Raw genomic sequence first — 27,571 nt, 5'->3', positions numbered from 1 at the left:
GGAAAGCATTGGTTCTCACTCAACTGGGGCCAGTTTTGCCTCTGAGAGGACATTGGGTCATGTCTGGAGACATTTCTGATTGTTATGCCTGGGGGTGCTACTGTCATCGAGAAGGTCTAGATTGCTGCTAAACATCCTGCAATGTACAGGACAGTCCCCCTCCCCAACAGAGTATTATTCAGTACCAATAGGCTATTTTTGATAATACTTTGGGAAGCCAGCATTTGAATCACTAATTAGCAATGTCTACATTAGTTCTATAAACAAGCTTTCCAAATTCTAAATCATTCCAGCTATGTTCCTATTTGCCATTGCTATTGATTTCCAGTGTCCCTGCAGGATAGTAAGCCCCAAATCCAGGATGCCCATTAATGCTGAAGAAATTTCATTCTGAGAGTCTATTCTGCAGACATATATCTGATTTTCTTTGGGGGGAGTTTTCTTTCTTTTAAGAAAAGATCGCCTGGTGCCTTATTTTATTTTCTACATTTTGTATTTTGTATGATCAGTTTAAATTGATGAACTTGAAACCACAATTTTTTTTAGGAGATATCCTTAATTATCTTAATAACTGCAAAGTTCCTGAGGTTGTGAAGATGGCTTTAATGAACAGGAAGCATGTTTCCTTGCAGGCAAATAGCACTAATTCATAGCACTAATTCAAAGTGATAGAGAATATGGAATACTGCCTTTTGAAATTAGTATTTTGAATTATACCTTTTCTTCTAGATATTTCCACTGATAACAACATGTCCTTAGAAGTCAGTGTTTGGGTTATACGATGAATTTGTGACCTAAAAATATAAAGTCTATTTTCCTGCTTGTGCTAGATAAAAGGCAAAAGCCATATGTATATATATATGTACACACACACACACATTATACATATATATAGATACATACACACAGTTCAGAAACTGATATTACTTAAGTCTTGAAATATTGTGCAATGATTTTTCTGAAGGCAAGCAACGGGCTTTGAATCTTGGGGGCTTAATGAAGTGAAACAGCAGCCTTCACTGTGGGCACAGAAGCCAGGGCCGGTGTTGTTGGAATGAGGCCCAGGATGATCTCAGCCTGTGCAGAGAGGACATCGATAACCCACAGTGCCTTCCCATTAGGCAGCTAAGTCTCTGTCACCAGGAGCTTCGCTGAATCTTCCCACAGCTCTCAAGCCCTTCACAGAAATACTGCCTCAAAACTTGCCTCAGGAAGGACCCAGGAGGGTTTCCTTTTTTAAAGTTCTTGTGATGATAGGTGTCTTGAGTCTTGTAGGGACCCACTCAGACCTCAGAGTTGGTATAAAGATAATTTCAAAGACAAAACATGTTAGCTAAAGCGCACAAAGAAATAAATCTTATCAAAATTGCCCTTATCTGACTACAACAGAGCCTTCAGAAAATGCAACTGCCCTTAATCCCTGTCTCAGGGAGTTTCCTGCCAATTCAGCTGCCAGGGAGACAGACTGCACATTTCCATTAGTACCAAAAGCCCAACAGAACCTTCCATACCTTCCCACTGAAGCCCTAACCACCTCCACCACCTCCACCACCACCACCTCTTTGTTAAATTTGGTACATGAACCTTTTTTTTTTAATTGAATTTATTTGAGTGATACTGGTAAACAAAATTAAAGAAGTTTCAGGTGCACAATTATCTCTGTGAGTACTTTCACCTGCACCCATAAATAGTTCTTGTCTTTTCTCCTGTTAATTTGTCTATTGTTAGTTAATTTGCAAAGCCCCCTACCACTAGATACCAGTTGGAAGAGGAAAAGTTTTTCTCCTGATAGTTCTGGTGATAAGAGCAGTATAATTGTGACACCTGTTTCCTTTGGAGATTGCAGCTGCGATATTAAGACCACTGACCATGTTGACAGGTGAATTTCCTTACCACTCAGGTTCCCGTATATCTGCTCAAGGTCTGGTTGAACAAAGGCTATAAGAGCTTCTCCTTTTCTTTGAAAGATTTAGATGAGCAGGAGAAAACACTTCTGTGACTAGTTCATTGTGTACTGTAACTCTTGGTTTGGGTACTCTTTATTATAGCCCCTTTGTCTCCCAAGGATGGCCACTGTGTAGTGTCTCCTTTTGTCCTAAAAGCATAGTTTGGACCTAGTGAGACCACTCACTCTTTGGTTTTCTATCTGACCAGAGGCTTAAATTTTTGGATCTGTGCTCAGAAGAGTTTGGGAGCATGAGACTCTGTAGTTTGCAGGACAAAAATATGAAGAGACTGGGTACCCCATTTATAGTTGGTATCCTGCTAACCATTACCAGCTCTTAGAGGATTCAACTAAAACTAAATAAAGTGTCTTCAGTCCCTAAGGGCCTCCTCCTCTTATTTTCTCATTGTATTGCTGGTTTTGGGAGGCCCCATCTCAGTATCACCTGCCAAGTGTCACGGTAAGGAAGTCTGTGACTGGAGACCTCTCACTTTTATGGGAAACCAAAGACAAGTTTCCACAAATGTCATTCTCATCACCTGTGGCAAGAATATTCCTTTTTTTGTCTCTGGCTGTTGTTGGGAGTGACTATGGATCATAGGCTTCATCTTCTGCATCTTTTTGGAGGGATGACTTGTATACATGGCTAAGTCATAAAAAGGCTTATTGGTTTTGAGTCACATTTTGGAAAAAGTATACCTTTGGAGATCCTAAATCATCAGTTGCCAGACAACAGATACTTTGATTTGGAAAAATTTTATATTTGAAATAATTTTTTGAGAGCTGTCATCCTAAGTAAATATCTCTTACCAAAATAAGAAGATCAAATTGAAAGAACACACACACACAAAAAGATCGTGACTAACTTAAAAGGCTTCCTTAACAAAATTAAGAACAGAAATCAGATTTAGAACAACAATTTAAGTCTACACCCACCACAAACTCCCCTCCAACACTTCCCTCCTGCAAATGGCCAAACTGGAGACTGATATTCAGGGCCTGATAGAAGCCTTTCCTCTGAGGAAAGAACTATATCTAACGCCTTTGTCAAATGATGTATGAAAACATTCCAAAGACAGAGCTCTAAATGCAGAAGCCCCAGAACCAAGGGATCTTTGTTTTTACCTTAGTTGAAACTCTCTTTGATATAAATAAGTGAATTCAAAATAAAATAGTTGGACAGTTTGGCTGGCCCCTTAATATTATTCATGGAGGCAGCAACTCTTTGAAGAATTAAAAAGAACTGTCCCCGCCTTACTAATCAAGTCTTTACAAAAACAGAAATGTAGCACTAGGAGTAACCCAAAGCCCACCCATCTTTCCTACCAACCCCAAAACCCAGTTCATCTCAAAGTACTTTCAGGACATTGGAAAGGGACTGTGCTGCATTTAAGAAGAAAAACTTAAATAGTAATTGGCTAGGCCTCAGATTCCTCAGTCAGGCTGCTCTGACCCCTCCTCTCAACTAGGCCTCAGCCGGCCCTGTTAAAAACTACACTTTCAACTCAAGTAATTGTGACCATGAACTACATCCCTCCCCCTTTAAAATGTCTGCTTGCAAAAGTTCAGTACTATCAGGAGAATTTGCTGTTTGTCCTAGCTAAAACCTGGTAATAGGCAAATGTGCCCTCTAAAAACCCTCTTAGAGCAGTTACTTTAAAAGTTGTATCTGCCTTGGCCATGTGACTCGTATACCAAAAGGTTACGGGTTTGATTCAGAGAAGGAAAACTCTGATTCCAAAAAAACCTCCGCTGCCTTGCGGCATACCTCTTCAGGGGAAAGGCTAAGGGAGTAAACCCCGACAGAAAATCCGGAGCCGGAGTCCCTAAGGCGGTTTGACGTTGTAGTCAACACCGGCAACTCCTGCGGCGCACCTGAAGCCAAGCTGTATTGACTCTGTCTTTCCCTTGGACCCTTCAGCTGCGAAGAGAGGGGGGTCTGCTGCATGGGCAACAGCAGACCCTCCATATCACCCTGCCCAGGCTCTGTAGCTTCAGCTTCACTGGAGAGGACACTCCAGCGTCATCGCAAGATGTCGATTCAACACGGGAGGAGACATATACCGTATCACTCCCGAGTTGGACTGCACAGCCATTCTCGGCAGTGCAGATAGACTCTTAAGAAGCTACACCATCGTCTCTCGAGACGGACGGCTGCCGACGAGACGACGGGTTTGATTCCTGGTCAGGGCACATAGCAAGCTTGTACGGATTCAATCCCCAGCTCTCTCTCTCCCTCTCTCTCTCCCACTGTCTTCCTCTCTCTCCAAGTCAATAAACATATCCTCAATTGAGGATTAACAGATAGATAAATAAATACAAACAAATAAATAAATAAAAGTTGCATCCTTCCTCTCTCTTTGAGATGTATGTAAATCTTCTACCACCCAGAATTGTCTTCTCAAGGACACAGAACCATCCCTTTAAAATGCAAACATCCAAGTAAATAACTGGCTGGCAGCCTGAGAGGTGCCTTGTTTTTACTTATACTACTGCTTCATGTCAAAGAATATGAGAAATGTATTTCTCCTACCAATAGGCGCCAATCATCAATATGCCACCTAAACAAGTTCCCCATAACCTTTTGCTTAGCACTTCACTTCTCAATCCACATAACTTCTCAGTCCGCTGAGACAGTCACCTGCGACTGAATTGCAGCCTCTTGTATTACACATCAGGGCAAAGGAAAGTTCTAAAGGGTCTACCCCACAAATATTGATAAACAGCTTGGCCCTCATATGGAATGAATACTTGTTCCATCTGCTAGAAACGCAGTTTGAATTAAAAGTGGGGCAGAGACGAAAACTAACTCACAAACTAGTGAGTTTTGTGTTACTGTGAAAATTATAAGGTCTCTGTTTGCATTTGCATGTATGCCTATGTATGTCTATGTATCTGTATCCGTGTCATACATATGTGGTATTTTCTTATCTCAGAATGGTATTGGTAAATTAATTTATTAAATTACTTTTAAAAAATATCTGTGTTAATCGTCTTGGAGAAAAATAAATTCTTATATAAGTTAAATATTCCTAAAACTCTGAAATATGGAACTGTTCCAAAAGTTTTTCAAATGCACATGATTTAGGTAAATCTTTGATAAATAAGACTCATTTAATATTGTTGGCTTAATAAAAAAAAAACTGTCTTCTTTGTTAACATCATTGTTATACAAGCATATATTTTTAGATTACTTAGGTTTATTAACCAAATAGCTAATATTATATCTACTAGATGCTTAATATTATAAGACTCACAGATTTTATTTTAATTGAATTGAATCACTTCTCTTACTGTTGCTGGGACCTGGATATTTGAGTCCTGTCTACCTGTTCTCACCAGTCCAAAAAAATGTACAAACAGGAGTTTGCAGTATAGAAATAAGGTTTATCATAGAACTGGCCAATCTGGTACGAGGATCGAATGCTCTAAAGATCGGACACCCTGATGGAGTGTAGGTTACAGATTATATAGGGCAAAATCAGAAGATACAGTGGGTTAGACAATTTGGGATCAACTGGGAACTGACTGGTTGGAGGTGATGCAAGGGTAAGTAAGACATCATTTCTTTAGGTATTGAGGACAGCTCTGAGGTCTTTTCTGGTGTTTCTCTGTCTGGTTGCATGGGAAAGTAGACAGTGGGTTATTCCACCATAGGGCTCAGGAGCTGAAACAACTTAGGTCAAGATGTTATCTTTATTCTTCCTGCCAGAGGTCCAGACCTTTTGAATATTAGTCAGGTCCAGGCTATTGTCTTCTGCTTTGGGAGTTCCTGATTATCTGGGGAAAAGTCTAGGTCTACAAAGGGTATCTAGAGGGAGATATGATATCTAGTTCTAGGATTTAGAGCTAAATTTAATCAAAGTTATAAGGACCCTCAGTTTCATTACAAACTTTATTTCAACAATAATTGTGTTTTATAATATGTCTGCTTAGAAGTAGTTACCAAAGTCTTTTTGGTGACTTGAAACCTTAGAATTATACTAGGGTAAATGATAGTTATCTATTGAATATCTAGATCATTTCTAAATAAGATAAAATACCAAAATGTTTATTACTGAACATAGCTTTAAGTTTATCTACTTTTGGCTTGTTATTTATACAGAGAGACTAAGAATATTTAAATCTATTAATAAGCATGTTTTATCACATTGAGAAATTGTATTATTAGGACACATTTCTGGAAATTGTTAGATGATATATTGATAAATTTGCTAATACAGTACAGAATGTTGGTATATGTCAGTTCGCAATTGTCTACGTCTTAGTTTTCTCTGGAAAATAAAGGTTACTAAAGATTGAAAATTATAATCAATATGTATAAATGAAACTACTAGAGACAACAAGGGTGAAGAAAAAATTTTGAAAGCAAAGTATTCAAAGAATACAGGATTGTTTTTGTAAAGGGGAAAAAAAAAGTGTAAACCTGTCCTAATTTTATTTAAAGACTGTTCCAGAATGAAAAAGAGAAAAGTGAGAAACAAAAACATAAATGGATACAGAAAGTTGTAGAGGGGGAAAAGGGTATGCTGAGAGAGAGAATCATATCTCATGTGGTTAAACTAGCTAAGACTGAATGATTTTATTTACAAGGCTTTAAAATAAGATTTAATATCAACAGTGTACAGATGTAAAATATTTAATATTAAAAGCTCTTTCTCTTAGAAAAAAACAAAGTTTCTTAGATTATTGGTCTGTTCTTAATAAGAGATTGTAAAAGATTTTCTTTACCTTATAAGTAATCCACCTAAGAAACAAAGATTCTGATTCTTATTGAATAATCTCCAGTGCTTTATCATGTCTTTGATTATTTAAGAAGACCAAGTATTCAAACCTTTTGACATTTTGGACACCTTCCCAAAATCAAATTATAAATGAAATCTTCTTGATTTCAAACCGACTTTGAGACTTTCAAGAGGGTCCCTGGAAACTCTCAAAGGATTTGTCCTCTCATCTTTTTTATTTTTAAAGAGGTGTTAAACTAATTAGATTTATTTCATATGTTAAATTGCATAGAAAGCATAATCATATAAGAAGAGGTGCTTAACCTTTCCTAGATTATATTTGTAGGGCTAAATGTTATTAATATAAATAATTATTTCAGAACTTCTATGAAATTCCTAGAAATTTATCAATTTTTCATTCATAATATGTCCAGATAAACTGTTATCAGTCATAATTCCAGTTATTATCTTGAAAGGTTGTATGTCATAGAAACAGCCAAATTTGTCAATTGCATTATTTTTTATAATGAACTCTCCTTAAAATTTAAACATAGACATTTTAAGTTTTTTTTTATTACTCACTATGTCTAGTTATTATTTTATTCGGGTGCTTTCCTAAAACCTCTTACAATCAACTATAAGCCAAAATACTTTGTCTTAAACAAAAGTGATATCTCAAAGAACCATAAAAAAATTATGACACGGATTCTGGGGTACATGCTTCTGATGACATTGCTGAAATAACTTTGAGATCATACCGTTGGACTGAGTAGCCTTCCAGAACTGTAGTTCATGTAACTGCTAATCCAAGATCAAGCAGAACAAGAATTAATTACATGGGCTGAATGAACAGATAAAAACTGACTATAATTTTTATGGGTTTTTGGTTTGTTTGCTTGCTTGAGCTATTTCTGGTTCCTTAATATTTTATTTTCTGGATATAAAGAACCCCTATCTCTTTTCTCTTAAGCAATCTAGAAATCACAATCATTTAGTAGATTATATCTTTGTAAACAAAAATGAAACATATATCCTTTGGGAACAGCTAAGTCCAAGGCCAGGTTGGTTAGCATATACCCAAAGTCCAGATGTGCATTCTTTTTCTTTAAGAATATTTTATTGATTATGTTGTTACAGTAGTTCCAATATTTTCCCCCTTTGCTCCCCTCTGCCCAGTACCCCACTTCCCTCCAGTAATCCCAGCCCCCTTAGTTCATGTCCATGGGTGGTGCATATAAGTTCTTTGGCTTCACCCTTTCCTATATTATTCTTAAGATCCCCCTATTTTGTACCAACCAATTAAGCTTCTTAATCCCTGCACCATTTCCCCATTTCTAGCCCTTTCCCCCTCCCAGCTGATAACCCTCCAAATGATCCCCATACCTATGATTCTGTTCCTATTGTTCGCTTAGTTGGATTTTGTTTTTAGTCTTTAGATTCAGTTGTTGATAGTTGTGAATTTGTTGTCATTTTAGTGTTCATAGTTTTTATCTTCTTTTTCTTAAGTAAGTCCCTTTGACATTTCATATAATAATGGCTTGGTGATGATGAACTCCTTTAGCTTTACCTTGTCTGGGAAGCACTTTCTCTGCCCTTCCATTCCAAATGATAGCTTTACTGGATAGAGTAATCTTGGTTGCAGGTTGCTTTTTATCACATTGAATACTGCTTGCCAGTCCCTTCTAGCTTGCAAAGTGTCCTCTGAGAAATCAGCTGATAGTCCTATAGACACGCCGCTGTAGGCAACTCTTCGCCTTTCTCTTGCTGCCCCCAGGACTCTGTCTTCATCTTTCACCTTTGGCATCCATGATGCATCCTGGTGTGGTCCCCTCTGGGTCCAGCTCGCCCGGGACCCTCTGTGCTTCCCAGAACTGTATGTTCATCTCCTTTGCAAAATTTGGGAAGTTTTCCTCATTTTTTTCAATTCTTTTTTCCTCATTCTGCACTGGTTGACTGTTTTTCTCTTCCTTATGTTCCAAATTATTGATCTGAACCCTGGTCCTTCCCTTCACCATTGGTTTTGTGTTGATTTTCCTTCGTTTCACTTAGCATAGCTTTCACTTCTTCTCTTATGCGTTTGCCATACTCAAGCATATCTATCAAGCCTGTGACCATCTTTATCACCAGTGTTTTGAATTCTGCATATGTTAGGTTTTCTATTTCCTCATCTGTTAGGTTGGCTATCTCCTCATCGCTTATTTCTCCCACTGGAACCTTGATTCATTCCCCCTTTTGTGCCATACTTCTCTGTCTCCTCATTCTGACAGGCTCCTGTATTTGTTTGCCCCCACATCCCAGATGGAGCTGTCACACCTGTTATGTTGTAAGGGGCAGAGCCTTACATATCCTTCATACAGGGCGACCTGTTTCACCATGTTGTGGTGCTGTATGTGGGGGAGGGGTCCAAGAGGGAACAGTGCTGTCCGTCCAGCACTCACCCCTTTTCCAGGCATCTCTCCCACTTCTGCACTGGACTGGCACCTCTCTAGCTGTTGCCCTGGGTGTCATTCCCAGAGTGGGTGGGTCTGTGGACATTCTAGGACCATGGGGGTGCTTTAAACTAGCAGACTCTGCTGAGATTAGCAGAGTCTGCCTCCACCCGAACTGGTCTGCACAGTCAGAAGCAATGAGGCTTGATTTTCCCCAGTGCTGGGACCATGAGCTGCAGGTTTAGTGAGGAGCTGGGAACACTCCCCAGGTGTCCCTCCTGACTTTTTAAAATGTGTGACTGTGCTTTTTGCTGGCCTGCCACCGCCGCCACCACACCACATCCTCTCTGCCCCGCCTCCACCCACCTACCTATCTGAATGAGTGTTTCTTCTTTATGTCTTTGTTTGCTGGACTTCCATGCAGTTTAATATTCTGGAACTTCTGGTTGTTTCTAGTTTTGAGGTAGTTGTATTCCTTTTTAGTTGTGGAGGGAGGTGCAGCGTGTCTGTCTATGCCTCCATCTTGGCTGGAAGTCCCCAGGTGTGCATTCTAGCTGCCTCCATGTTCTGACAGAGACCTCAAGAAAAAAGGAAATCACCCAAATGTGTATGTACTGCCAATGAAGCTCAGCAAGTTCTTGGCTTGGCTTACAAGCATCGAGACACATTTAAAAGTTTAATCTGAGATTCCTTATAAAAGTTCTGTTTCTAGCAAAGCAAACTTAAAAAGGCCTATGTGGTCAATTACCATTCTTTTCTCATTTATATAAATGATCAGGCCAAATTTATTGACACTAGATTTATTTTGTGAACAAGAATAACCATACTTTGATTATCTTTGATCAAATGGGGGTGATTGTAGAGAGAAATTTTATTTCAATGGAAAATAATAACCCACCCTTGTGTGTTATCTGATTTGAGTCTTGTTCATTGTCTTTGAGCTATTTTTCATCTCTTTGTAAATTTCACTCTGCTGTCTTACACATGTTGTTGATAAATAATGTTTCCAATTTTTCTCCTACTTTTCTGATTTGACATCACTGAAAAGTACAACCACATTTTTCCTGAAGTACTGTAAGCTAAAGCTGAAAAACTTCATGTAACTTCAAAGGATTTTTGACAACAATGTGGGTCAGCCACTCAGAAATTTACCAGACCACCTCCCTCTTCCACACTCTGCTCCAGGAAATACCCATGACTGAGAGATGACCACTATTGACCTCACTAAAGATGCTTTGAATCCAATGTATAGAAATCTTGACTGACTGCTCTATGGACCCAGAAATCAGGCTTAGAGTCTGCTCCAATCTTTGTTTTTCTCCCCCTCTGCATGTCTCTTTCCTTGAAAGTTCTGATCAGAATCTCTCTCCACAGCAGCCAACCTAGCTGTTGCTGCTCTTGCTTCTCCTCCTCCTCCTTTTTGGTGAAACTTCTGGGGATTTTAAAGTGAAAACTTTTGAGTTAAAGGAGGTACAGAAAACATCTTAACTCCCTTTATTTGACTGAAACATAACCTTCAGGATATACACCTGCCATTAACCTCCAACCCCAATGGAGTTTCCTGGGAATTCAGCTGCTCTGGAGACAGACTGCCCGTTTCCATTATCATCAAAAAGCCACATAGAACGTTCCATACCTTCCCATTGAAGTCCTAACTCCTTTTTATTCCTGGAAATTGAGTGAGTTACTCATCACTGAGTAGTTCTGTGTGTAGGTATAAACAAACCTTGTCTTTTCTCCTGTTAACCTATCTATTGTCAGTTAATTTGCAGGCCCCAATCACTGGACCCAACTGGAAAAAGAAAAGTTTTCTCACAAAAAGCCTTTTTCCTTCTGACTGTAATGGACTGCTCCCTGATGAAAGCAGCATTCACTGCCCTGACTACAAAATCCCTATTCCTGTACGCACGTATGTGTGCACATGGGCATGTGTGTGTTTACAGAGCTGGCAGCTCAGCAGGTTGTGACTGACGATCCTTAAAAATTTCCTTGGAGCAAAGCTTATTAAAGTAGAAACACTTCCCAGAAGATTAGAAATCTATCTTAAAACCAAGCTCATTTCCCTGCTTGTTGCATCACCAGGCTGGGCAGCTTAAAATAAATAATCTATTAAAAGTAAACCAATTACCGAACTCACTTCCCAACACTAGTTTTGGGAAATGGACTGGAAGGGCTCCTTCAATGGTAACTTGACCATGCTTTCCCTGATGACATTGTCTTGGAATGTTGATAAACTTCTTTTGGCATATGCCTTAGGGAAAAGACAGTTGTCTAAACTAATGAAAATTCTTTTTTTTCCCCTTTCTTTTTTTATTGTTGTTCTATTACTGTTGTCCCATTTTTACCCCCATTGCTCTCCCCTGCCCCAATGACAATTCGTTATGAGTGGCAGCTTTGAGCTTTGGTGGCTGGGAGATTGGGTTCCACTCCTGGTTCAGCCACTTGTTTGTTTTGCAAACTTGACAATCTTTTAGCTTCTTTGAGGATGCCTCATTTTCCTTATTTATAAAGTGGGGGAAACAACACTTAACTTGAAAGATCTGGGAAGAGGATAAATGAGATAAGTGTATAATATGCAAGTGCTTAATTTTCTTCCTGGCTTCTTCATGATGCTTTTAAAATCACTTGGGGCATGGGATCAATACTCTTGTAGGCAGCATTGGCATAGCTCTTTTCTATGTTATAACATATACCCTCTTCTATTTCCTTAATTTTCTTCACCTGTTTTCCAGCTTCCCATATTCCTGGAAAAAAGATCACACATGCTTTATATGGACAGGAAAAAAAACAAAAAACAAAACCCTCAGTTTTTCTATATGAAAACCAAAAAATTTTTAAAGGAGAATATTTTCTGTTTTGTCATTTCTAAATAATAATAACAACAAATTTTCTGTTAGATTTCATGAAGGTTCTAGATTTCCCTCTAGCTTGGGTCTAGAGTGGTGGGGGTGGGGGGGACACAAGCTGATATGGAGTCTGGATCCCCTTCTCTGGCCTTTTCTTGCATATACAAACCTTATAGCTGGCCACACACCATGACCTGAGCCACCCTGAGTCTGGACAGACTGTATTGGGCAATAAGCAGGCCAGGATCTTTGGTCAGGACTTGGCAGAATGAATGGAGGAAGATGCCAACATTGTTGCCAAATGGGTGGCTCATATTTTCCATCTTTGCCTTTGTGGATGGCAGTCATGTGCTCCCCATGGTGCCCAATTGTGCAACAGATGCCAGAGGCACTGAGCCAGAGCAAGGGCCTAGGATGAGGTCAGACCTTCCTGATGGGCATGGGCCTGAGCTAAGCTTGCAGACATGTGCTCAGCCTGGAGAATCAGCTGTAGTAGGTTAGACCAAGGCTTGGCTGGGTAGATACAATCTGAGAATGGCCCTAGAAATGGCAATGTGGCATGAATCAGAAGGGGAAACTTGTGCTGCTGCTGATTGTAGAGGCAGTGTAGTCAGCAGGTCAGGCTCAGAATGAAGAAAGTTGAGTCAGGTAAGGTTATAGCTTGGACATGGCTGAAGATAATAACCAAGATCATTTCAGATGCTTCCCAAGAGGCATGTGATACTAATGGAGGCTCCCACTTGCCAAAGCATGGCTTACAATTGCCCCTGGTAGCTCTTGTATGGAGCAATCATTCTTTCCTTTTCTCTGAGACTTAGTTCACGGTGGGCCAAGACAGTGAAAAGAGGATTCTACTTCTGTTGGAACAAAAGCTGAATATTCTTTGGATCAGGGACACTGAATCTTCCTAGATAAGCGGTGCTGTCTCCTGAGCTGAAATCTGAGGCAAAGCCTGGGATTTTCTCTGTCTATTCACAGAACTATGGAGAAAAGCCCCTGCTGTGGGCCATCTAACAAGTTTTGAGATGAGAAAATTAGTGCTTTAAGAAGTGTTTTTCAACTTACATCTGTAGCCATGTGAAAACAATATCTATTGTGACTTTTAGGGAGTATCTCACTGAGCTAGATCTACTATCAAGGAAATATATTCACTGCACTGAATACTTACCCTTTCTATAAGCATTTCTATCCACAATACACCAGAAGGGGTAAAAATTTTTGTTAGTATTGCTGTCAGAGGTTATCAATAATAGTAAAAACCCCTGTAGGTTCCTTAATTAACTTATCAGTCCAGACCTGGGGGTTTGGTTGACCTGTGGTTTGTCCCTCAACTTGGTTTGTGGCTAATAAGACCCTAGGTATTGGCGTACAGTGGAGCAGGGGAAGGAGAGGAGCTGAATGGTGAGGAGCTGCTCCCATGAAGTAGCTGGGCCTCTGTTAATGAGGTACGTGGCTCTCAGGGCTTCCTATACCTTTCAGAACTCTTTCTAGCACTCCTTCATCTTTTCTGAGTCCTCTAAGCATCCCTGGGAAGGAAAAGATCTTTAGTTTAGGAAGCAGGTAAGGTCCTTCCTTGCTGTACAGATATGAGGTCAGGAAGCTTCTATGACCTCTTTGGTAGCGATGTCCACTCACAGATATCAACAAAAGAAATGTCCAAACCTGTAAGAATTTTTTTTTTAAATGACTATATTTAAGCCAAACTGATGACAATTACCAGAAAGCAAAATCTCAATAGATTGAGAAAATGCTCCGGAAAATGACAGTTTTACAGCTTATTTTATACATTACAAAGGAGGAGGCTAATTCATTGGTTAAGGAGGCTGGAGAACCTAAGCAAAGACATCTCTGAGATCTGATAAAAAGTAAAACGAATAGACACTTCTTTTACCTAGGTGAGTACTGGATAGTTAGTACTTAACAATTAACAGGATAATAACAACGAGGGGATTTGTGGTCTTTGCTCTGGTGACAGGTCTGGAAAAAACGGAAATTACTTTGATATTCCAAAAGTATGTTATTGTAGATGTAAAAAAAAAGGAAAGAAAAGAAAGAGAAAAGAAAGAAAAGAGAGGCTCAGTTAAGGGGAAGAGTGACCTTTGTTAGGAAAAAATACTGGCCTAGGACACGATTACCTGCCATAAAATGCTTTTAATTAGAAAGTTTTTATTTCAGACCATCCTATGTGGTTACGTTAGGTCTCTGCTTTTGTAAGCCCACCATGTCAGCCTCCACTGAGCTGGTCAGGTTTAGTGTGTGGTCCCTTTTTCACCTACACAGAGTAAACTGAGGATTGTGGGGTTGCAGGAAGAAGGGCTCAGATGTCCTGGAAGAGTGCCACACTGACCAGACACTGTGTCCCAGCCTTTTCCCAACCAGGTGTCCTTCCCGAGGGAGAGGCAGCTTTTCCGAATGACCAAGCCCTAGTTCCTGGTAACCACACCCCAGTCCCTAAGACTGCCAGGCCACCTGGTTTTTCCCTTGATTAACTTGCATGAGAGTCTAGACACATGGTATACACTAAGTATATAAATTGAAAGTGAGCATGTGATAGCCTAATGGCAAATAAACCTTGGCCCTGGATACAGGGGGAAATAATGTCTTGATAGTATATCGGAAAACAAAGAAACAAACAAACAAAAAACTAAGACTAAAATAAACAAAAAGTTTTGACTTTTCAAGATTCACACATAAATAAGAGGCCTTGTAGTTTTAAGCAGAAATGTCTTTGTACATGTCAAAGCAAGATACAGGTGTTTAAAGCTTATAATGAATACTGAAATTTTTTTCAGAATACGAAGTAGCATGCAATGTAGGGTGGAGGGAATTTACACTCAACCCTGACCCATGTGAAAATGATCTCATCCATCTGGATCTTGTCCACCTACAAAGCACTGCTTAGGTTGAATTATCCTGGTGATTGCTTCATCCTTGCAATATACTTCTCATGTATAAAAATAACCTAAATTAACACTAAACACTCTATGCCATTTTTAAAAATGTGAATTTGAGCTTTTATAGCATTTTCCAAATCTATAGTTCGAATTGTTTCCTGGAATTTTATTTTTGTAACATTGTTTTTTAAGAAAATTCTCTCAGTGTTGATTTATATGGCCAAGCTCCCCAGAGAATAGGCTGACCTCCACTAACTCCTCACTTCACCACCAGTAGGAGCTTGAATAATGACTGAGTGACAAAGTGTCCCATTCAGTTATTATTCAACTGTATTAAATTGCTAAAGTTGGTAATTGGAGCATATCTTATTACAAAGGCAAAAGTTCAACATTTTTCCCCAGGCACAATAGGTTTACACACTTAAAAACTTCTGGTCTGGTAAGAAATAAAATGTCAGGGCATAGAGCATGCAACAAATTAAACAGGGAAAGCTGTATTAACCAAACTTGGACAAAATGACCAGGCTTTACCTTAAAGATATTTACTAATCTAAAACCTTATTACCTTCAGGGATGTGAGAGAGAAACTAGAAGAGAATCTTAAAAATACATCAATATTCTCTAGCTCTATTAAGCTTACACAATTGAAAAACTAACATTTAAAATATTATAATAGGGATTGATATTATATATATATTAGGTGTACTGTGCCCACATGGTAATAATTATTTAAATATTTTGAAATCTCACCAGATTATATTAAAATTCATTTGGATCCATAGCTAAAGCATCATTTGGGGTATGACTGGGGGGTCCAACTTTCTCTAAAATGGCACTCCAGTGAAAGAACCATTTTTGCAAAGACAACAGGAACTTCAGGTATCTGCTTGGATGTGAGCACCGGAGGTGACTGCTTCCAAGGACAAAAAAAGTGAGTGTGGTGGGAATGACGGAGACCACAGCCTCTGGTGGTATTCTCCAAAGTGCCTCCTTAGAAAGCACTTGTGAGTCACTTATTTAATAATCTAGGTTCCCAGATGTTTTCCCTGGAAATTATGATTCCTAGGCCTGGGAATTGGTATTTTTAATAAGTATCCCAGTGATTCTTATGGTGAGGCAAATGTGGGAAACACTATTCAACCATCTATACTCCTTCATGAGACTATCATTCATTCATTCTTTTATTCAGTTATTTAATACTCACTGTGATATTTCTCAAACTGTGATCCTGGATTCTCTACAACAAAATCATTTGGAGTGTTTTATTAAAATGCAGATCTTGGGCCCCATCCCAAACTTACTATATCAGGATTTTCAGAGGTAGGATCCACAAATGTACCTTTGAAACAAGCATTCTAAGTAATTCATATACAATAAAGTCTGAGAATTTCTGTTGTATGTCCGGCACAGAAGATGACTCAGGTTGTCCATTCCTAGGCAATAGGTAACGAACAAAGACGTACCAAGCAGGCATCAATGGATGATATACGTAGGAGTAATGGGAAGGGTGAGGGGCGAGAGGCCTTTCTTCCTGCTTAAACCTGAAAGTCTACAGGGCTTGTAGGAGCCAGTAGGGAAGCTGCCCTACAGATGGAGTGGTCAAGTGTGGGTGGCAGACACAGACAGGAAAGCTAGGAGAGGCCTAGGCTCATTCAGCCTCTGGAGCCTATGGACGGGCCATCGATGTGCCTGGCTGGAGATGGCCATGCAAAGGCTCCACAGTTCCAGGCTCAAGTGGTGGGGCCCTGGCAAGAACTCTCACTCGGAATTTCCTGCTAGAGCTCCAGCCCTGCAGGACATAAATATACTTTACTTTTTTCCTTTCTTCTCCCATTTCCTTAGTTTTGTTTGTGGAACAGTAATGGAACTTGCCCAGGCATTGTTTCATTTTGACACCATAACAAGGTCTGTTCTGAATTCACTTTCTCCAGTAGAAGCCTATGGAGTGTTCATTGTTCCTGTGGACTTTTACTGATGTACAATTGTGTTTAAAATAACTTGTCCAAAGCATATATGGAAAATAATAAGTAAATTTAGTTTAAGTAAATTTGGGGTGATGATTCCAATTCTGATTTCTCCGATTGTTCATGTAGATGGAACTTCAGGCAAATTCCCTTTAAGAGAATAATAGTAAAAATAATAATAAAGGACTCAGGAGTCTTATGGTATTGTACCTCTAGTATAGAATTTGAAATCAAAAGAACGGACAGAATGACATTTTCATCTATGAAATGGGAATAATGAAACCTGGCCGAGCTACCTCACTGGGTTACTGAAAGTCATCAGATATTCAGCACTGAAACTTGGTAAACTGTAATGCTTTATACAAACATTGATTGTTGATTTAATAATTCTTTTTCTTGACACTTTGTGACCCTCTATCCTCGGGTGTTATTGAAATATTATGAGGCAGTATGGGTCAGCCTAAAATAAAGCACTGAAAAAACCTGGGAATTTGGGTAAAAGGTGCCTACCATTGCAATTACCTCCATTACAGAGACAATTATTTGGACCAAGATGTTATATTTGCTAAGGTCTGGGAAGAAGGAAGTATGATCCAAATAGCAAAGGTCCCAGTGACAAATGAAAGGCACTTGGAAACTATGGTGCATTGTTCTGTTCTTCTGGGAGGCAAAACACTGCCGGGATGAAGACGGAGCCATTCCAAGTGGGTGATGAAATTTACTTTATTGACATTACCAATAAGGATGTATTTATGGGAAACAAACATGAAGTATAGCTAACACTTACGGGACTTGACAGGTAAGCAAAGAGAAGGGGGGTGTCTGATCATGAGGCCTCAAACTTTGGGCTTCGTTGGCACTGGTTTCATGCTGGCTTAGCTGTATAATTATTAGGTAATTATCTTCCCTCCTGTATCCTCAACTTTCTCATGCATAAAATGGGCATAAAACTCTCCATTACATATTATAAGAGAGCAGAAAAGCATGTTTTTCACTGGAAGCAAAAGGTCATCCACAGTTTATCATTACTTGGTAATGAACACTACGTCTTTCACGTAGGTTGAAATCCAGAAAGATGTACAAAAGAGTTAGCAAATCACTGAGTGGCACAAAGACCGCTGTTTAATATTTCCACTTGTGTAATATAAATATCTTATTTTTGGTTTCCCGTTTTTGTTTTGCTTTTCTCTTTCAAGTTAGGGCATATATATCTGCCCTGTTGTTAGACTATCAGGAGGGAAAAAAAAAACAGCCCTGGCTGGTGTGGCTTGGTTGGTTGGAACATCAACCTATGCACCGAAGGGTCACAGGTTTGATTTCTGGTCAGAGCACATTGGATTGCAGTTTTGGTCCCAGGTGCCTACAGGAGGCAACTGATTGATGTTTTTCTCTCATATTGATGTTTTTTGTTTTGTTTTGTTTTTTCTCTCTGTCTCCTTTCCTCTCTTTCTAAAATTAATAAATATATTCTTGGGTAAGGTTTTTTTTTTTTTTAAAGTGATGTGGGTGAATATGCCCCTCTTTAGGACTGCAAATGAAAAAGGAGTTTTATTATTCCAGATCATCCCCTCTTTGCACTTCCTGGAATCTGGTGATAAGAATGAAGACTTCTGGTACATTAAAAGCAAGTTCACAAAACAGTTATGGCCATGTCCCAAATTTATGCATATTATTACAAGTTGATGAATCATTGCTGTTTCCTCTAGGATTTTTTAACTGGAAAAAAAATTAATATATTGATTTTTATTTTTTTAAAAATTTTAAATTGATTTTAGAGAGAGGAAGGGAGTGGGGAGAGAGAGAGAGAGAGAAAGAGAGAGAGAGGGAGAACATCGATTTGCTGTTCCACTTATTTATTCATTCATTGGTTGATTCTTGTATGTGCCCTGCCCAGGGATCAAACCTGCAACATTGGCATATTGGGATGATGTTCTGACCAACTGAGCTGTCTGGTCAGGCCAGATTATATCGATGATTAAAGTAACCAAATCCAGAACACAAGGAAGTTTTTCTTTTTTTAGGATTAGGTAAGATTCATAGCATGGTTAAAGCTGAAGGACCCTTCAAAAGAGGTAAGTTGTAACAATGATAATAAGAAATGTTTATTGAGTGTGTTTATTTGTGAGATATGTGCTAAATTATTTGCACATGTGATTTAATTTACTCCTCAAAACTATCCTCAGAAATAGATGCTATTGTTAATGCCATATTAGAGATAAGGAAACGGAGGTTTGGAGAAATTAAGTCAGTTGCTTAAGGTTCACTGCTTGTTGATTGTCCTAAACTACCTTGATCTCTTAGTCAGTTCAGGCTACTATAAAAGAATACCATAGACTGATGGCTTAAACATAACAAGTTTATTTCTCACAGTTTTGGAGGCTGGAAAGTTCAAGATTAGGATGCCAGCCAATATGATGTCTGGTAAGAGTTCTTTTCCTGGTTTGCAGTTGGATGCCTTTTCTTGCTGTATTGTCACATGGTAGAGAGAGAGCTCTTCTTTTAGGGACACTAATCCCATTCATGAAAATTCCACCTTCATGACCTAACTATCTCCCAAAGGTCTTACCCCCAAATACCATCATAATGGGGACTAAGCTTCAACATATGAATTTTGTGGGGACATAAACATTTGACCTATAGCAATTGATGAGAAGAATTATTGATTCACTCATTCACATAATCATGAACAACTATTGAGCACATATTATTTGCCAAACATTGTAGTTGGCACTGGAGATACAATGGTAAACCAGTGAGATATGGTCCCATCTTTATGGTGTTTAGAGAACAGTGGGGGAGACAGACATAAGTCAATTGTCACATGAACACAATTATAAACCAGTATTGGTTTTGAAGAGAAAGTATAGGAGTTGTGACAGCAGGGAACCTTGTTTTTTCTGAAAAGTCAGAGTGGCTTCTCAGAGGATGTGACCACTGAGTGGAGATCTGAAGGGTTACCAAGAGTTAACTAGAGCATTTGGAGGAAAGTATGAGTGTTTTAAACTTGGAAAATGCAAGTACAAAGACCCTTGGCTGAAGCACTAAGAGCTAGGGTGAGGGTGGAAGATGGGAGAGATGAGAGGTAGGGAGGGGCCAGATTACCCAGAGGCTTGAGATATTTGGTCTTTATTATTAGAACAATGGCTTCTGAAACTTTCTCCAATAAAGGTCACCAGTGACCTGCTAGTTACCTAGTTTTACAACCTCTCCCAAAGTTTCTTCCTCCCCAAGTGTCTGGAGAACCTGAGACCAATGTCCTTGTGTCCATGATTCTATGGTTCCCAGCTCCTCCAAGAATCTCAGAGCTCTTTCTCTGCCTCATTCCTCTTTAACCTCTTTAATGTAAGACTATGGTAAGCTCTTTAAAATTGTGTGTGTATACATGTATGTGTTTGTGCATGTGTGTGCTTGCATCATGTCAATGTTCATTCTTGTTAATTTTTACAAATGCAAAAATATTATGCTATATTGACTCCATTTGGGAAGGGCACTTAAATTCCTGGAACACAACTACTATTTTAAAACAATATATTTGGTCAAATATTTCATTTTAGCCCATGTATATTGATATATCTTCATTAATAGCTCTAATAGTTCTATGCTATTAAGATCTCACTTGGGCTAAGAAGACATTCCACCAATGCCACCACCCTCACTGACAAAAACCATCCTCTCCATTGTCTGTCTGCTAACATCCTCATTAGAGCTTCTTTCTTTAGACTAAAGCATTATCTAGTATGTTAAAATAAATAAATAATAGAAAACGTGTAACACTTAAGTTATCAGTCATTTATACCAAAATGGAAATGAGTTTCAAATTTTCTTCTATTGGGCAGGTTTTGATAGAAATGGAGGGGAAGGGCTGAAGGCCCTTGAGTTCTTGGTTGAGGTGGGAAAAGGAGCTGACAGAGCAGAGGAGGAGAGGAGCTATGGGGCAGAGATTCTGCTCTGCGAAGTTGGCAGCTTCTAACAACGTCACTCTTCTTTCTTTCCTGTTCCTAAATGCTATTTATTTATTCTTTGGTAATTATCCATTACTGTGAGTAAATTTCTGGTTAAAATTTTTACTGTGGTTTCCTTTAGGCTGTAATTATTTGAAAACTCTTGATTAAAAATAGTAACTTGAAATGCAAACACTTAACCCTGGATCTTGTATAACCAACCGGCCAAATAGACTTACATTTTTTTTCACATTTATTTTCTATTCAAATGCAGTACAACATTTTAAAGGAATAATATGCCCAAAGGCATCAATTGGCTTAATGGCAGATGCTACTTTGAAAAAAAATTAGCTAAATTTGACAGCAGCATGATTCAAAATGATTGACATTTGAGAGTGGGCATCCAAGTTCTTTTCATGAACAGTAGGGAGAATTTGGCTTCAATAGAACATTTACTTAATAGTGTTTGTGTTGCTGGTTTCCAGGCAATGTATAAATTACTGCTCAATTGCATGTGCAAAGCAAATCCATCTTTGGGGAGGCAACCAGCCTCTACTTGATTTATTAGATAAGGTAACATTAGGCCAAATAATGAGAGGCCTCAGATGGAGCCATGACAAAATGGCAGCTTTGTGCTAACCCAGAAAGATGCTGGAGTTCTGCTGGTACATTGGACTTATTGCTGGACTGAAAGGAATTATGCTAGAGTGGTTAGAGGGAAATGGTCTTTCTGTTCCAAACCTGTATCTCCAGTGGCTTTGAAGTGTTTTGTGAAGTTATATTTCAGGCAGTGCAGCCTCATACCAGGTGTTAACCCAGGGGTAACTGCTCCATTAAGGCTCTTTCAAAGCCTGTTCAAGGACTTTGAATGAGTGCAAAGTGTCTGATGTTTAGGGATCGCTTGCATTATTATGGATACACAGTGATTCATCTACCCTTACCCTCCAGGAACAGCCACCTCTGGGCAGAAAGAGGTAAAATGGGTCACTATGTCAAAGATAGCTTAGGAACAGAGAGAAACTCAGGACAAAACTCTCCAAATGGGAGGCAGCTGATACACAATTGTGGGCAGAATGTGTCTCTTCAGCTCTGCTTAGCAGGTGCCTGGGGTATCCAATGGATATGAGTCATAGGAACATGTAATCAGAGTAATGGGAACGAGACACTGATGTTTCTTTCTTTCTGCTCCTTAAAGGGAAATGTTAGCTAAAAGAGAAAAAAAATGTCCTTCCCTTATGTGAGAAGCTGTCCAGTTATCCTGTGCATTGCAAAATAAAGAAGAGTAATAGCTGGCATGTGTGGTGTAGAGTGAGGTAGAGGAAGAATTGAGAGTAGTGTCATAAGACAGTTAGCTACATGTAGAAGGGAAGGTTATTTGCTCGTGTATTTGTCAGATTACAGTGATGCCATTATAAAATTACTTTGCCCTTCCCCCCATGTATCAACCTCCTTTTTCTCATCCAAAACTATGTATATGATTCAACTAGAAATTCTGTTCAACAAACATTTGAAGAGTCTACAGATGAACAGCAGGGGAATGGTCTGAAGTCCCTAGTCCCCATCACTGTCCCTTTCCCTCTGTATTGTACAAAGCAGATAGTTCCTGGACAAACTCAAACTCCTATGAATCACCATTAACTTTTCTGGATTTTTTTATACTCACTGCTTGGCGTTGGCAGTGATGGAAAGAAGTGGAACATCAGGTAGGGGATGCTCAAAGGGCTACCTGGTACACAGTCACAGGGAGTGCCAGTCGCCTGCCCTATGTACTGTCTCAACACTGTGTTAAGCTACCTCTGGGAGCATGCTTTCCCTCATGGCCCTCAGTCCTAATGGGTTTCTTGTATTGTTTCATCCCTCTTGCCAGGAAGAAGAAAAAGAAGATAGAGTTTGAGAAAGAGCTGAAAGTGGTCCTCAATTGAAGAAAGACTCAAAAAAGTTCAATGAAGCACCTCAGCGAAAAAGAGATAGGAGCATGGCCAACATTGGGAGGGTCTTTGTGCCCCTTTCTCCATGACCCAAAATGTCCTTTGCTCAGTGTGCTTCAGGGGCCAAAGTCTCTTCTTCCTTCCTCCCCACCCCCCCCCCACCCTGCCCCCCCAGAGAGCTCCCAGAGCCAGGATGAAATTTCACACAACTTATACAGTACAGTGTAAAAAATAAACAACAGAATTTCTCCTATCTTCTTAAGAGTTCCATCTTGAGATAAGCTCCTAGGTTAACTTCAGAGGTATGTAGTTACATTTTAAGGGGTTATGAGGTCCATAACCTAGAAGACATCTCTGCATTGTAAAATTGGAGACTGGGTTTATCTAGTTCCTGGAGAGACTCATTTGTGTTCCAAAAGGTTAGAGCCAAGACTCTGGCCTGTTATGCTTTCCAGGATGCCCTTACTACTTACTGCTAATAGTAATAACAGAAAGACTCTAATGCATGGAATCAACCTCTAACATAACCTCTCTTATAACTAAAGAGCATCCTGCTCCTTTTCACACCTCCATCCCAGAGGCTGCATGCTTTTCTCCATCAATATCACCTGAGTGCTTCTGCAGAGAAGTGTCTGTGATTAGGAACTAGGCCATAGAGTACAGTTTCCCCAAGTGGAACCACCTTTTGGTAGATAGCTCCTGTAGGGATCCAGATGCCTATTCTATGAGGGCCAGGGATTCAGCAAGCCAGGAACAAGAAAGCAATGTGATTAAATGACCCCACACTAAGCTATGATTGATGACACCCCTTTAGCCTGCCCACTAGAGGTTCCAATGTGAAGAAGTAGGGAAGTACTCCTTTTTGCCCTGGATCACGCATTAAATCAGTTCTAGAATCTTGGAGATGAGAGGAAGAAGTATCTGAAGACTCTTTACTACCACAGGCCTGAATTTAACTCCTAATACCTATCCAGTGCATCTAAAACATAAATTTTATATTTGTGAAGCCTACTTAAAATGCATGCTTCTGACCTCCTTATCTAATTCAGCAGCTTTGAGGTGGAGCCAGGGAGTATACCTTTTTATAAAGCATCTTGAGTGATTTTGATGCTAGTGGTATCCAGAAACACTGACTTTCATTGTGCTAATGCCTAACTGCTATGCATGAGCCTATCTGCCCAGCCAAGGGCTCCTGGAAGGTAACACATGCCAAGAGTGACCAGGCCCTCTTAAATTGTACATTTGGGAAGCATTTACCAAAGTGTATTTGGGCTACATGGACCTGGTCCCAGGGACATTAGTAAGTGTTAGAGGACACAACATATCAGAAAACTGGGCTGAACCAAGCTAAACAAGTATTTTTGCTGCAGAGCATCTCAAATCCTTCAACATGTTGGTATATTATGATTCTCAAGGAGTATATACCATGTAGCCCTGGCTGGATTGGCTCAGTGGATTGAGTGTCGGCCTGCGAGCTAAGTGTCGCTGGTTCGATCTTCCAGTCAGGGCACATCAGAGAAGGAAAACTCTGACTCCAAAAAACCTCCGCTGCCTTGCAGCATACCTCTTCAGGGGAAAGGCTAAGGGAGTAAACCCCGACAGAAAATCCGGAGCCGGAGTCCCTAAGGCGGTTTGATGTTGTAGTCAACACCGGCAACTCCTGCGGCGCACCTGAACCCAAGCTGTATCGACTCCGTCTTTCCCTTGGACCCTTCAGCTGCGAAGAGAGGGGGGGTCTGCTGCATGGGCAACAGCAAACCCTCCATATCACCCTGCCCAGGCTCTGTAGCTTCAGCTTCACTGGAGAGGACACTCCAGCGTCATCGCAAGATGTCGATTCAACACGGGAGGAGACAGATACCGTGTCACTCCCGAGTCGGACTGCACAGCCATTTTCGGCGGTGCAGATAGACTCTTAAGAAGCTACACCATGGTCTCTCGAGACGGATGGCTGCCGACGACGATGATATACCATGTGGAATGTCCCAGATTTATATGGTTACAGAATCCTTTGCTAAATTTGGAGCACGTTTTGGGAAAGCATGTTCTAGGAGTATTGAGAGATTCATCAGAGCAGTTTTCTGCTCTGCATCAGTGGCTGCTAAGGTGCTTGTTTTGGCTGTGTAAAATAACGGTGGGTATATGGATATATGCGAGCTGTACCATGTATACACTAAATGATGAATATCAGGCGCTATATCACATATACTATGTCTTTTCATCTTCATAATGATCCTGTGTAGTAGATATTATTATTCTTATTTGATGATGAAAGCACTGGGACAGGAAAACTTAAGTAACTTGTCCAGCATTATACCATTAATAGGTGGCATAACTGAAATTCATATTGAGTATTCACACATGTCAATCTGTCTTCAAACCCATATCCTTTTCCTCATGTTCCTCTGCCCCCCTTGCAATGCAATAATAATTACAGTGCAATCTCACTTTCTGTGGGGTTAGCTTCTAAAGTCAAGTGCAATCAAAGGCAAGTTAGAAAAATATTTAAATCATTCATAAAATATAATTTTACAAGATTTTGGGCATGTAATACTTCCCAGCATTGTGTTTGTATATATACTATGTATGTGTATGCAAAATGTGATTTTACAGCAGCATTTTTATTTTTAAGTATGTGAAAAAGACAGAACTTACATAATTGAATTCATGTAAGTTAAACACCTATATGATGTGTCAACACATGCACACTTCTAAACATGTAGCAGATTAACAGTAGTAACATCTTTACATAACTTTAGAACCAGAAAGTAACTTCTGTGATCACCTGATTTGTTTTACATTTGAAGGAACAAAGGGCCCAAGAGGCTGTCCTTCACCCAGCATCACTGTCTACCTTTGTTCCAATAAGCTTTGTGAACCCGAGTGTCTGCTCACAGCTGGGAAGAAAGTATTGGGGAGCTGCTCCTTCTTCCTTCGGCCAATTGTGGCCCTGCTGATTGGTGTGAAATGCAGGGAGCTGCCAAGCGGTGAGAGGTGGCTGAGTTCTAGCTCTGACATCTTACAGGTAACAGCTCCTTTCATAGGGCTGTTGGTTGTAGCTCCAGCTCTACTTCAGAGCTGTCTCCTCACAGGAGACAGATTCCCAGTCAGCTGCCTCTTGTCTGTGCTGTTCCTGGCATTGTCCAAACCTGTGAAAGGGCCCAAGGGGTGCATAAAGGGAAGGAAATCTGTAGCTACAGAGTCCAACACACCACACACTCACACACACACACACACACACACACACACACACACACACACACACATGGCACACTTACCCCATTCTTTTGAAAAAGGAAGAAGCCAGAATATATGATGTGGCCAGCTGTTTGGATTCTTTTTTTTTTTTTTTTTTTTTAATTTTATGTATTTATTTTTAGAAAGAAGGGAAGGAAGAGAGAACAAGAGGGAGAGAAACATCAACATGTGGTTGCCTCTCACGCACCCCCAACTGGGGATCTGGCTGGCAACCGAGGCATGTGCCCTGACTGGGAATCGAACCAGTGATCCTTTGGTTCATAGGCCAGTGCTCAATCCACTGAGCCACACCAGCTGGGGCCAGCTGTTTGGATTCTTAATTATAGTATTGAATCTAAGGAATGGAGCAAGTTGGGGAATGCATGCTCCTAGTTCTTGGTGGGGAGGACAGGGACAATTCCAACTCTATCCATAAGGATAAAGGGCATGAGCAGGACTGGTCTTTGACATGGGAGACCACTCCTCTCCTTTAGGTGCCCTGTCTTATCTCATTAGCCCCCTCCCATCCCATTATTCATCTGATTTCTCCTCAAGCTATCCCTACGTACCAGGATGGCGGGTGATGAAGGGATTAAGGTGTTCCCCAGGCACTGTCATGTGGGTAGTCTTGCAGTTCCCAGTGCTTCCAGAGGCAAAGGGAAACCATATAAGGATAAAGTGTCAGGCAGGTTGGAGAGAAATTTCTGGGCCACAAAGCTTCATGTTGCTTTTCATATCACAACCCAGGTCCAGTCTGTTCCTTTTGTAAGGAGGAGGGAGGCTGGATGTGAAATTAGAGGAATTGCCTCAGTCTCCAGCCTAAAGAACCCTCCATGCCTGAATTTCAGAGCCGTAAGCCGCCCTTCTTTCTGTTCTCGCTTTCTATATCTCTGTTTTCATACATGAAACTCTTTGGTTTTGCAGAACCATTGGGAAAAATCCTTTCCAAGTACATTCTAGGCTCTTCAAACTCATATGTTCTTCTCCTGGGATTTTCTTTAGGACGATTCATGCCCTTGCAGGCTGCCTGAGGCCCCCCTCCAGGAACCTTCAGCTGTGGTTGTGAGCAAACTGGTCCCAGGTCCTTTACAAAAATAAAAGTATCCTACAAAGATGTGGTGATCAGCTAGGACACCGGCTTGTTGGCTTCCATTTGACCAAGGGAACTTCCAGTGTCAGCCTTCCTCCTTTTATTTAACTTAGGAAGATGACCTATATCCCCTAGAATGAAAGTCCCAAAGTGTTGTTTCAGAAGAAGAGTCAGGCACTGCCTATGTCGGAATGTTAATTCCCAGACTAGGAATATGATTTTAAAGGTACCGATGCTTGGGAACCTCTGGAGTAAAGCTTGCTGTTGAGAGTGGCAACTCCATTGGAGTGGCAGGTTATTCTGCTATCTTTCCTGGAGAGTTCCATGATAAATACTGTGCATAACAGAAAGGCCCACCACACTCAGGGCCTTGGGGGAACAGGGTGGCGGCAAGTCTATGTTTATCAAGAGGGCACCTGGCTTTGTGCTGCCTGGGGACCTCCTACCCAAACCTGTTGCTCAGCCAGGGACATTGAAGCCTCATCCTGCCTGTAGGTAGGCCTTGGGGTAGCCTAGCCCCAGAATAATGGAGCCAACCTCTCCAAGAACTCCCCAACACCCCACTATCCTCTC

The 27,571-nt window shown here is 40.3% G+C and overlaps 1 long non-coding RNA gene across 1 annotated transcript in view; it reads left to right on the top strand.

The window, feature by feature from the left end:
- Positions 1-22,808, top strand: part of LOC150008461 (uncharacterized) — a 43,019-nt gene extending 20,211 nt beyond the window's left edge. The window contains exon 3 of the long non-coding RNA XR_016511312.1: positions 22,611-22,808. This is a non-coding gene — a long non-coding RNA (uncharacterized LOC150008461). The remainder of the gene's footprint in view (positions 1-22,610) is intronic.
- Positions 22,809-27,571: the final 4,763 nt, after the last annotated feature.

Source organism: Furipterus horrens, unplaced genomic scaffold, assembly GCF_987537825.1.
Source record: "Furipterus horrens unplaced genomic scaffold, mFurHor1.1.pri manual_scaffold_5, whole genome shotgun sequence".
Lineage (NCBI taxonomy): Eukaryota > Metazoa > Chordata > Mammalia > Chiroptera > Furipteridae > Furipterus > Furipterus horrens.
This window is presented reverse-complemented; position numbering and strand designations above follow the sequence as displayed.